At 44.7% G+C, this 12,191-nt stretch overlaps 1 long non-coding RNA gene across 1 annotated transcript; it reads left to right on the plus strand.

The window, feature by feature from the left end:
- Positions 1-4,217: 4,217 nt before the first annotated feature.
- On the plus strand, positions 4,218-9,272 carry LOC144151559 (uncharacterized). Its single transcript, XR_013318898.1, has 4 exons — positions 4,218-4,290; positions 5,837-5,872; positions 8,383-8,457; positions 9,127-9,272. It is a non-coding gene; the product is annotated as an uncharacterized LOC144151559 (long non-coding RNA).
- Positions 9,273-12,191: the final 2,919 nt, after the last annotated feature.

A 12,191-nucleotide genomic window follows, 5' to 3' on the forward strand; every position in this document is an offset into this window, starting at 1 on the left:
GTCAGCCTTTCACAGGTGTAGCATCTCAACACCCGGACACAGCCCCCTCCAAGCTGAGGAAGCGGCCATAGCACGTGCGCTTAGCCAAAGCGGAGCCAAAACTCTCATAACAGACTCTTAGCAGGCATGGCGCAACTTTGTCAACGGTCGATTGCATGTTACAACACTTCGAATGATCAATCAGAGACCATCAAGGAGACCAGCCAGGATTGTATGGGCACCAGCTCATACTGGCATCCCCAGCAAACAAGGTCACCAACCCGGTGGCTCGAGATTTGACCCCCTTAGCCAGAGCCTATGAAGCCGAGCCCGAGCGCATGTACCCTCTAGTCACATACCAGAAACTTACTTAGCACTTTAGGCTCTTCCGTAGAACGCATTCTTTTCCGCACAAATCACTACCGATTAACCAGGAAAGATTCTTCCGCGCCCTGTGGGTTAACACCTTCCCCCCCCCCCCTTCCCCCACCCAGACCTCTTTGAACGGCCACAATTCTCGCAATTTCTTCGCTTCTGTGGAAATCCTGGGAACCTCATGCACATAGTGGGCGGCTGCGACAAGTCCATCCTAGATCCACCCAACCTCCACGTTTCCATAGAGATTCGGGAGAGAGCCTTGGCCAGCTCCGGCCTGGAAGTTTATCTGCTTGTGCTGGAAATGGCTGTCGACTCGGCCCCCTTGAATGAGAATGAGAACGCCTCTCTGAAACTTTTCCTCAGCGTAATCAAAGTTCATTTCCTCTCTCTCTCTCTACGAGTGATCATTACTGCTGCTTGTGACTTTTCTAAGCTAATGTCGGAGCCGACGATCACGGAGAAAAGGGTGTGGACACAGCAACAAATTTTGCAATGACATCATGAGCTTACCGTTCCACGCAAAAGGTTATACTTGGTACAGAAGACGTTGACCACCCAACATAACGATTTCGCTAGTGTTTATAGTGTGCTGAAAACGCCTTTCAGTACCCCTTTGGGTTTCAAAAATATTTTTGGCGGATATCCGTAGCTTTAAGCTCGGTTGCACTAGAATATTTCAGAGGCAGCAACTGGCACATAGTATGATTAAATAACATGCCCTGCACAATAAATAACAATAAGAACCTCAAGAAAGCAGAGGCACAAACACACGTAAATGTTGCTAATAGACATCATCAAAACGCGTTAAGTTTATTGATGCATTTTATGCTTTACATTCTTCGTTTCAAAACCGTATGCTTATTGCTGGAAGAGTCGTCCAAACTACGCAGAGATTTTAAAGTACTCGAGTATATTGTACAAGCGTAAAAAGCACATGTTATGAATTAACGACTATTTCACGTTTTCTCGGCGTGCATGAAAATGTTTTGTTACAGAGTACTTTGAACACAGCTGAGTTGTACAGCTGTAGCCTGACCTTGACGTGCAAATAGACACACTGCGGTCTTGGAGTTGTTACTTTTTCGTGCGCACACCAACAGTGTACTATAGAGCAGATTCTGGGGACCGCATCACAGAAGCTGACAGCATTTATAAATTGCAGCAAGCGCAAATTATACGAGGCCGGGCAAAAACATAGGATAAGCAAATTTCCCTTGGCTGCCCTGATGCAGCCGTGAGGTCGGGTGTTTAGGAAAAATATTTTATTTCTATTGGTTCTTTTTTTTTTCTTGCCCTGCCACCTTCGCAATGGGTCGGATTCAGAATGTTAGGAAATTTTCCCACTCCAAGTGCAGGACGCTGAAGCTAATCACAGGTGGGATAAAAACCTTTTAGTTGCTAGTGCAGACTTTGTAAAGATCCTTCTCGCTAAAAAAATCCAAAATAAAAGTAATGCAAGGAAAGGAGCTCTGCCGACTTGTTTTAGGGAAGCAACTTGCAGACCTTTATTTTATTAGGCGCCAACGCTAGGTGTCCAAACAAGCACACAAAGAAAGAAAAACGTCAATAGGAGTCGGTACTAGACTCCTAAAGTATCATGGGCTGGGAAGAGTTTCATAGTGCATGTCTACGAAATTACACAAAAAGTTACCATACCTTCCTAAAAATTTAAAAGCGCGAAAGCTTCCTCACATCAAAAATGCGACCAAAATGCTCCAAAACCTTCACTAAAAGTGTGTCCAACCTTTGCTGAAATTGCGTACGATCGATTCTCAAACCCTCAAAGACCCCAATTCGAAAACGAACAGTGACCCCGAGCGACGATTTTCGCGCGGCAAGTGATCACATCTACGGACAATCTAAATGTATACCGATACGTGGTTTATGAGATAAAAGTATACTTTTGTACTCCCTCTTCATAATTTGTTCGTGCACTGTCTAGTCTAGAATCGAGTTCCTTTTTCGCGATTCTCAAGTAACCGTTTTGACAGAACGGGAGCTGGGTATCACCCACGCGCCGTGTGTCCAGAGATGTTATCAGAGCTTTTCGGTCTACCAACCGGTCTATGGAGAAATGCACTGGTTTACTGACGGGACGCCATCGGCCCCACTAAGAAAGCTTTCGCTTTAAAAACTAAAGAGAGGCGGGGGGCTGCGCATAGTTGTGGGAGACATCAGGGAGCGCCTCTAATTCAGCCGATTTGATTTCAGCTAGTGGCGCACCTACCTACCCATCGTACCCCACTCCTGACCCCATCCTGGGCAAACAATAAAGTTATTCCTCCTCCACCGCATCACTTCCTCACATCTAGCGCCGCCGCATTCATCAGCAAGCCAGGATGTCTTTTAAGGTGTAGAACTCCCTTCGGCGTTCAGTTTAGCACGAAGCGACATTTTCTTTTTTTTTCTTTTTTAAACGATTGCTTCTGCAATCAAAATATTTAAGGTTTGCTTACGACTCAACAGATTGCTTTTTGTGAGTGAATGCACAGTTGGAGCTAACATAGCACAAAATTTCAGCCTTTCGGGGCGGTATTTTTTTTTTTTTACTTCGCCGAGGTGCTGCAATGACCGCCAAATGCATCAGCCCCGATGCATCACTCCTGCCACCCTACCCCTATTTCTAGGCTTCCCAATGCTTTAGTCCCGTGACCGGTTACTCTTGGGGTGACGCGTGGTGGAAAGCGACATCGTAGGCAAAACTTCCTCTGGAGCGACGATGAGTTTTCCGTCGCTGGCCAGAGCACCGATGCTTCGGCGGTCTCGAGCATCGGTTGTCTTGGCAACCAGGCAAAAACCGTTCTCTAATTCAGATACGGTCGAGGATCCTAGTTAAGCTCGGGACCCCACCTTACGACATGTGGCCCAAACATTCCTTCCAGTCACTTCTATTGTAAAGCGCGTGATCTGTTTGGCATTGAAGAAATACAGCAATCGATGCCCTGATGAGGCGATATGACACTTAGGCAGCTACAGACCAAAACACTTTCTCACAGCACAAGACTCCGTGCTATATTCCGAACAAAGTATACATCCATTTGCCCTCACAGTGGAGCGCGCTCACCTTTATTTCACATGGTCTGGTCTTCCCAACAGAATAAGAGCGTGGAAATAACCCAAATTTGGAGCAGCGGGAGTGAGAGCTGCCGAGGAGCTGCGACCCTGATAGGCAGCTCATCGAGAGGGTGAAGATGGCGGCAAGCTATTTCTTGTGCGTCTTAGAATGATGACTCTATTCACGGCGTTTTTGTCTGGTCACAATAAACATTTTTCTCCTTCTCCTGACCAGGGAGTATTAGCTTTCAATTCCTAGGGTGTTTCTGTACAAACCTGCGTGTCAGCATTACAACTACGACTTTCTCAACAGTCGGTTTGAAGAGAGACATGGAGGCTAAGGCTCTATTTGGATCAATTGTGGAAGCCTGCAAAAAAGAGTTTCTGGCGGTGGCAATCAGGTTGCCACAGAGAGACGTGGCCGACTTTTCGCAGGCAGGTATTCCTTACATGTTTCAAGGGCACGAACTGGGTTGATTTTTTTTTTTGTTGCAAATTATGCGTTAAATTAGCTTGAAGGCATATGCCCTACAAACTTTTTTCTCGGAAAACAATACATCGTTAGTACCAAATGACCTAGATACCAAAGAGAAATCAAAATTCAGAGACACTTAACAATACTTCCTTGTGAGCATGTAAAATAATGACATTTTATTTAAATTGCGTGATCCTTTACGTCTTTTTTGAAAGATGCACTCGTCTGTCGACGACATTTGCAGTGAAGCCAGTAGATTAGCGGCCATTGCTTTGTTCTTGATGGTATATAATTATGGTCCACATAATTACAAGGCCTTTTCTGTTTTAATACAGCGTCTGACTCTATTCTGCCAGATCTACAATGCTTGTAAGCCGATCGAACCAGAGCCGACAACCTCACAGGTAACGAATTACAACTTTTTTCCCTTAAACCAACCAGCGGACTGAAATTTTCTACGTTGGCTTTACTGTTGAGAGCCTAGGTTGACCTTTATGTAACACTCTTAAGTGAAGCTGTCACTTTTTAAGTTGTTGAGTAAATTTGAGCATGCTTCCCACACTTTCAGAGTGTGCGTCCGTTCAAGCAGGAGCTCGTTCAGTTTACAATAACAAGATGATGCTGTTGCGACCGGGCGGGGGCACCCGATCCGTTCTCCGTGGCCTCCAACATACGATGGGTAGCGTGGATGATGCGAGCGGCCAGCCGCTGTTGCAGCCGAAGAGAAGTCCAGAGCAGTAGGATAATGTAACTGTTTACTTCATAGCGAGAGGTAAGCCGAAGCCAAAAAAACATACAATGCCCTGACGGGCGAGGTTACAACACAGGACTCGAGCAGAGCGACCGCATGGATTCGCTGCTCGGACAGGAATGAATTTCATCGTTTGGGCTGCTTCTATTTATACCCGAAAGAAACAAAGGTCAAACGCCCCCAAGAGTAACACGCCACGAACATCACAGACACACACAACGCTCTTTCCACAGTTCGTGAGTCATTCATAGCCTCGCCGCACGTGGCGTCCGAGCGAGGGGAGAGAGTGTCCTTGAAAGGTGCCGGGGCCGTGCTATCGAATGTTGATCGCGCCCATAGCGAAGCGTCTGAGCCGGGGATGTCAAGGCGTGACTCACCGACGCGCTGGCACCTGAAAGGTGTGGCGAACGTCGTGGCTTCGCACGTGGAAGCTGATGCGGGAAAACACGTGGCGTTGGCCGATTCGTAACAATGCCAAGTGCTCGGTGTACAGCGCCGGTTCACAAATTTATTCGCCTCGCAGGCGTCTTCGAAAGCGTAGGACGAGAGCTCGAAGCGCATGCGAGCCCTGTACAGTGCTCTGAATAGCTGAACAGTGGTATACAGGGATGCGTGAGTGGGTGAAAGAAGCAGAAAGAAGCTACATCCACTGGCCACTTGGGCAATCGATTTAACAAATCCGTTTAGAAATATTTTCTGCCTAATATACATACAATGCACTAAATGACGACAAAAAGCAGAGTTGGACGATATATAGCGCACGCAACCGTTATAATTTTATTTATGAATTACCCACTACTGCATACATAATTTTAGGGCGAAAACCTTAAGTCACCCATTACCATCCTCATCATCATCACCATCCTCCATTTGAAAGTAGCTGTATGTCATGGCCTACCGGAGCTGCATGTCATGGCATTGCTGCATGTCATGCCATGCATGTCATGGCATGTTTACCGGAGCTAGACAAGCTTCAGTCTTGAAAGCGAAATAGTGAATGCAATTGCTACGCCAAAAAAAATTAATAATACATTTTGAGGGACATCTACATGATAGAGAAATAAAAAAACTACCTTGAAATATTAGAAGTTCAAATACCCCACATTTTCATTTAGACCATTTCGTTGCTTTTAAACTTGCCCTGATATATATCATTGCTGTATGCCCTTGGGTGCTTGAGTATTTTGTTATCCTAACAGGTCATGGACTGCGTTGTGAATGACTTTCTTAACGACGTAAGTGCTTCTACAACTGTTTGCCTGCTGCAGAGAAAACATTTGCATTCATCCTAATGAAATGGGCAACATCGTCAGGTAACATCGAAGAAGTGACATTGTCGCGCCCACTACCCACTCATGAAGAGGTACAATTATTCCTCAATGAAAAAAAAAATGTATACACCAATTTTGAATGTTTGTGCTATCTTGGATCCTGTACATAAACATGGCGGAATTTGATAACTATAGCCCCCCTTGTGTACCCTTATTTCGTACCCTTTGTGTATTGTGTACCCTAGCGTACACTTGTTGCACAACTACGCATTTTTACTGGAATAGGTTTGCATTCGCATTCCCATGACTGTGGCTGTTTTCTTAAATATTTTTTTTTGCCCCCACCCCTATGTAACGCCCTTAAGGGCATTTAGAGTAATTGAATAAAAAATAAGCTTGCCTTAAGCTTCTTCCGGCGCTGCATAGCAGGTTCCCCGCGACATTTTTTCCGTTGTTCATTGCCTATGGCGCACCGATCAAAATCCATCGGGCTTTCTGGATGGCTCTCGCGCAATAAAATCTTGCGACATTTTCTCATTTCTTATCGTGACAGCTGAAAGCAACAGCGTGACAGAAGTGGAATATAGCAGCAATCATAGTAGATTACCAGATCACTTATGCATATGAGCTGAAAGTGTGTTAATTCTGTTCACAAGGTGCCTAACACGGTCTTCACGGGCAATCTCGCGATTTTCGGAAATCACAAAAAGACCTAACACAGGGACATACGGGGAAAAAAGACCTAACAAACCAAGACCTAACACGGGGATACACTGTCGTCTTTACGAATCTATTCTTTCGTAGCTAATCAAAGAATGGCTCTCACCTAAGGGCTCCTGCTTTTGTACTAAATTTTAGCGCCCCCTTAATTGTATGATTTTCTGTAGAGTGTCAGTTGCACATGTATACGCCATTCAGTTGCGTTGAACTTCGTCTTAGTTAACTGAAAATGGCATTGGTTCGTTCGCGTTGCACGCAAGAAATAATTGTAGGGTTTGAGTTATTGAAATTCGGCTGTACAGACCACAATCGACCGCAGAGTGGCCTTTAAAGTTTATTCCCTTCAGTCAGTTCTTCGACACTCACTGTAACAATGCGAACGACCAATATTATAAATGCGTCAGGTGCACTCCTTTAAGGCAAATGTACCTAAGGGCAGCTTTCCAGATCATCACAGTGTTGTCTGGAGTGATTACTCCATAGTTCCTAAACGTTTGGAGGAGTATTTTCGCACAGTTAATATTGCGGAGGAGAGCTTTCATTGTGAACCGTTCCAAGTTTATAACGTTGCTCTGCCAAGTTCCAGAAACATGGAAGCTAGAAGCAGTGAGTCTAAGGGCAGTAACTTTTGGCGATGAATTATGTAAACATTATTCGACGTTCCAAAGAGTAATTTTCCCCTACTGGCAACGAGGAAAAACTGTAAGGAGATAAGTACGTTCGCCGACATTATAGCATTCAGCGAGGTGACCTGGTGAAATTCATGTTAAGATCTGAGGTTAAAACTGCCAACTTAAGATTTGGAAAAGCGATATACCGCTATCCCGTCTCGTGGATTTCATTCCTATCTTATAAACATAATTTTTCCACATCGAGTGCCGTGCTGTGCCTTGGTTCCGTTGGTGTAAAAAAAAATCGTCGCGCTAAGGAGACGTTCACGAAGCCGACAAGAGATGACAGATACAGGCGCCACTTTTCTATTATAATCATCATCAGCAGAAGCCTGCCTACGTCCACTGCAAGGCAACGCCTCTCCCATGGCATTATCCCGTTATCTCCAATTATCCCGGTCCCGCGCTTACTGCGACCAATTTATCCCCGCAAATTTCTTGATCTCATCTGCTCATCTAACTTTTTGCCGCCCCCTGCCACGCTTGCATGCCTCCTCTAGGGATTCACTCTGTTACCCTTAATGACGAACGGTTATCTTGTCTTCGCGTTACATGCCCTGCCCACGTCCATTTCTTCTTATTAATTCTGCTAATATATCCTTAACAAGCGTTTGTTCCCTCACTAAGTCCGCTTTCTTCTTGTCCCTTAATGTTACACCTACGATCTTCCGTTCTATTGCTCGCTGAGTCGCCCTCAATTTAAGTTGCACCCTCTTAGTGAGCCTCCAAGTTTCTGCCCCGTAGGTGAGTACCCGTAAGATGCAGCTACTATATAGTTATACAAAAAAAATCATGCTTATTTATTCATGAATTCCCAAAAAGAACATAAGAACAATTTTTGTAGAAATCATGCATAGCTAAGTGTGGTTTCCTTTGAATAAACAATTCGTATTTGGCGCCTATATCTGTCGTATCTTGCCTTCTTCATCAAAGGCTGTTTATCGTCATGTTTTTGTTTTTTTTAGTATGAATCAACTCGCTCAGCAACAAGTTTCGTTAAGCCGCATTTCACTTTGGGGTCATTTTTATCATTGTAGTCATTTGAATAAGCTGATTGCTGATCCATTCTCACCAATTCCCCAGACTGGTACCTTTTTCACTTCCGCCTACGGTCAAAAGTTAAGTCCTGCTATAAAAATTGCGGACAAGAAGTTGATGGTAAGGGCTGCCATTTCTGTATTGCTTTGTGAAAAAATTAAGCTCCACATACGATCGTAAATTGGCTTGATCTCAGCTCATATCTATATAACAACATATCTCAGCATTCCTGCATTAATGAGATGGACTCGTTATCGAACATGAAAGGTTTATCTGCAGCATGTTGGATTGCAAAGATTATACTGCGAAAACAAAATTTAAAGCAAAAGCGAAATTTATTTATTTATTTATTTATTTATTTATTTGTAAAATCTTACAAAATTTTTAGTGTTGAGATTTTCTGAATCTTCGAAATAGCAAAAGTTAAATTTATTTTAATAGGCTCATACGAACGCGAGCTACTAACACATTTTTATAAACGTCACAATATTCTTACGGGATGGAGACGCAGAGTATAGGTGAATTTGCATATTTACATGGCAGTAGTCAGTGTCGCAGTTGCTTGCATGAGGTTATAACTGTGATTGCCAAAAGGGAAATAGCGACAATTATCATAGCACAAACTCTTGTGGGCGGATCCGTCACTCTTTAGGCTATATCGCTTGCCAACCGAGGGGGAGATGTTAACATGATTCATTCCACTTCATTGTGTGTAGTTTTCTGTTAAATTGTAATAAACCCTCAAATTATTTGCAAATTTTTCTGACCTCTGCTTACAATTTATTTCAGCTTTGTATGCAGAGATTGAACATACGGAGCATTCCAATCCAAAGAACCGACGACACTGTCGCACTGGGGATACACGTAATCCGCAACTATGGCTAGATTGGCCCAACGGGAATCTTTTTGGCCGTCAAAATAAAACACAACACCATTCCAGTCCTTACGGCACTATGCACTTACTATTACTTGAGTATTGCCTCCCTGTTCTCCCCGCAACATGCAAATTACACCCATCTCCGTTTTCCCCATACCACGCGTTATGGGACTGTTCTCGCACCCCAAATTTGCATTTCTCCCAACTCCTTCCCATGAGCAGTTGGAGGGCCATCTTGCCATCTCTTACCCGGATGATCAGCTTCAGCTGATTTCCAGGACATCCTGGACTGAAGATGTTCCAAAACGCGTGGTACGGCTCCATCACTTTCCGTCTTACTCGCCTGACGTTCGTTCCCCATTCCACCTCCAGATACGTCTTTTGATTTTAGTGCAAATTAAAGCCGTTTTATTTATCTCTTTTCCCATTTTATAGCAGAGCTCCTCGATGTAGGCAGTTGTGAAATTCCGCATCAAAAAACAGCCCGCGCCTGGACCCCCCTTCTTTGGATCGTGCGTACCATGGCGCCACTGCGGCCGCCGCATGCACTATCTGAAAAAACACAATATTTATTAAAACTGACAATTTAAGGTTAAATTTTGTTTTAAAGTGCATAATTCTTTATTTTCGTGCTTTTTTAAGTTATTCATTGCTATCTTAACTCCAGTTTCTAGGTCGTGATTGTTTCTGCGTCTGCGCATCAGCCTCGACCAATTGGCGCTTGTGCGGGCACTCCGGCACAACATAGGTCCGAACTGAAGTACCTAATTTGGAGTTATCGTTCGGCCTACAGCTCATTGTATGCCAAAAATAATCCAGTAGCCAATCGAGCAGCTCCAAATACTCAGTTTTAGCTGACATAAAGCCGTCGAAGCGACTTATTTATTTTTTTTGCCACCAGAAGACCGAAGAGGACGCACAGCAGACGACAGTGCCGCGTAAGCGACGGTTGACCCCATGGTCGCATTTCTCTTTACTATTTTTGCTCCGTATGTATACAAAACACTTGCACAGTTCAACACATTGGGCTTCTTCGGCATAAGAAATTGGCGTAAGCACTCAAATACCATTTTTCGCCCAGGTCGTCGAGCGGCGAAGCAAGCTGTATAGTTTATTTTGTCACCGAAAGATGGCTCTACTGTAAAACAAGATCCAAATTAGTGGACCAATTGTAGGGCCACTTTTTGATACATGGGGCCTATGGGGAGTTTTGCAACTCTTATTTTATAGGTGGTATTCGTAGAGAAGTTTATCTGTCAATTTCTTCGCTTGGCAACACTGGAAACGGCCTAGGACATGGCTAATGCGCCACGGACATGGCGCGGCTGGGGTATAGCTGGGGCCACTGCGCGCGCACGCCGATGAAAAAAAAAACGCCGGCTTGCATCGTCTGTTCCGTTTCAACCCGATTCTCAACGGTGGTGTCAACAGAGATGTTATTAATCGACTCACATTGAACTCGAGGCAATGGCCGGCATTCAATGGCGTGGAATGCATGCAGGCAACCATTCGAGTGCGCCGCCATATCTGTGGCCAAGCGCCTGTTGACGACTTTGTGCGCATGGCCCCCAGATCAGGCACCCCTCTTCTCCTCCATGCAACCATGTGAGTGCGCCCATGGCCTCCGCGATCACCCCGCGTTCGGGGGAATCTCGGAGGCCATGGTGCGCCGTTACTCGTTACTTCGGGCTCCGCGGGATGGCGGTACTTGTCCATGTCCGTGGAGCATCGGCCATGTGTGTGGCCATTTCCAGTGTTGCCAAGCGAAGAAATTGACCGCTAAACTTTTTAACGAATACCATCTATACTTTGCGTTCGGTGAAGCATAGTTTGTTAACGTGCAGCACAGTCATGTGCTTAGAACGTGCAAGTACCGCCATCGCGCGGAGCCCGACGTAAAGACTGACGGCGCGCTAACACGGTTGCCTGCATGCGCGCCTCGCCAGTGAATACAAGCAATTCCTTTTTTCGCTTAATAGACATGTTTAAAACTTTATATACCAAAGAGATTACAGTGTAATATAGTTCTTCGTTGAATGTCGGATAGAGACCTTCAGCATCCCATTCGTTATGGCGGTGGAGTGTTAGAGCACAATGTGAAGTAATGAATTGCAATCGGCGCCTACAGTTTCTCTGTCATGGGGACTTTGGGCACCTTAGACAGTCGAACCAACACTTGTCGCCGTAAACTGTGGCTCCCTGGCCGAGCTTTGCCTCGATATGGCGGCTCAAACAAGCCTAGACCAGTTGCGCTTCACTGGGCATTTTAATGTTGTTTGCAGACAAAACACTTACTTGCTTCTTTCCTCAGTGATTTCAGCTCGTGTATTTTTACGATTGTATCTTGACGTGACAGACTTCAATTGATTATGATTGTACCACAGAAGATGTTTGTTTTAAAATAGTTTATTGCACTCTGAACAAAAACCTCTCCAACGTACAAAATACAACAACTGGGAACATAACCTTATATACAGGTAACAGGACAAAATTTACTAGGAGTAGACAGGACTATAAAACTATTCCTTCATTCCACAACCACATTCACAGGGAAAATCGCATTTTGGAAGGCTTTTATATCAATCTCATTCGGTATGAATAATCTCTAAGAAACTCCAAAGGATGGAAGCTAAGGGCTGCCGGCCATCTTCGAATTACAGGAACGGACACGACATCTTTAACAAGAATTCGTATTCTGCAAAAACATCATCATCATCATACTCAGGTCCACTGCATGACAAAGGCCTCTCGAATCGACCTCCAACCGCTCCTGTCTTGCTCTGCTCGAGTCGATTATTTACTCCTAATTACCTTATTTCGTCCCTCTATCGGATCGTTGGCCTTCCCCTTCTTTCAGAAACATCTCTCGGTGTCCATTCTGTAGCCCTGTTTGTCCACCGGCTGTCATCTCGCGTAACTACGTGGCCAGCCCAAATTAATTTCTTCCTTTTTTTTTCGAACTATGCTATCCCCTACT

The sequence above is a fragment of the Haemaphysalis longicornis genome, unplaced genomic scaffold, assembly GCF_048455015.1.
Source record: "Haemaphysalis longicornis isolate Haplotype H1 unplaced genomic scaffold, Haemaphysalis longicornis Haplotype H1 scaffold_9, whole genome shotgun sequence".
Taxonomy (NCBI): domain Eukaryota; kingdom Metazoa; phylum Arthropoda; class Arachnida; order Ixodida; family Ixodidae; genus Haemaphysalis; species Haemaphysalis longicornis.